Raw genomic sequence first — 314 nt, forward strand, 5'->3', positions numbered from 1 at the left:
TGAGGGCGCAAGAGATACTGCTTCCTAGCACATGTGGTAGCCATTGACCCTGAAGACCAGATTGGGGACAGAAGCATTCTCAACCCCCTCCTTTCAAGGAAAGGAGCTCCACTTGTCCAGTCCAGGCTCTTAAGACGCAGGACAGCAAGAGAGGGCCCACTCCTCAGCGCCTCCAGCACGCAGGCGGGCAGCTGGTCAATGTTCTTGTGTAAAACTTGTTAACTGACACATATGGTTTGGCACAGTGACTGAATTAAAGCCGTTTGTTAAAATTTTGTCCCAGGCTCTTTATTTGCATATACGTTAGAGGCGGG

The 314-nt window shown here is 50.3% G+C and overlaps 1 protein-coding gene across 1 annotated transcript in view; it reads left to right on the top strand.

Moving 5' to 3' along the window:
• GRIA3 (glutamate ionotropic receptor AMPA type subunit 3) overlaps nucleotides 1-314 on the top strand; it is a 273,791-nt gene that overhangs the window by 179,963 nt on the left and 93,514 nt on the right. The window lies entirely within an intron of this gene.

Source organism: Crocuta crocuta, unplaced genomic scaffold (genome assembly GCF_008692635.1).
Source record: "Crocuta crocuta isolate KB4526 unplaced genomic scaffold, BGI_CrCroc_1.0 scaffold482, whole genome shotgun sequence".
Classification (NCBI taxonomy): Eukaryota; Metazoa; Chordata; class Mammalia; order Carnivora; family Hyaenidae; genus Crocuta; species Crocuta crocuta.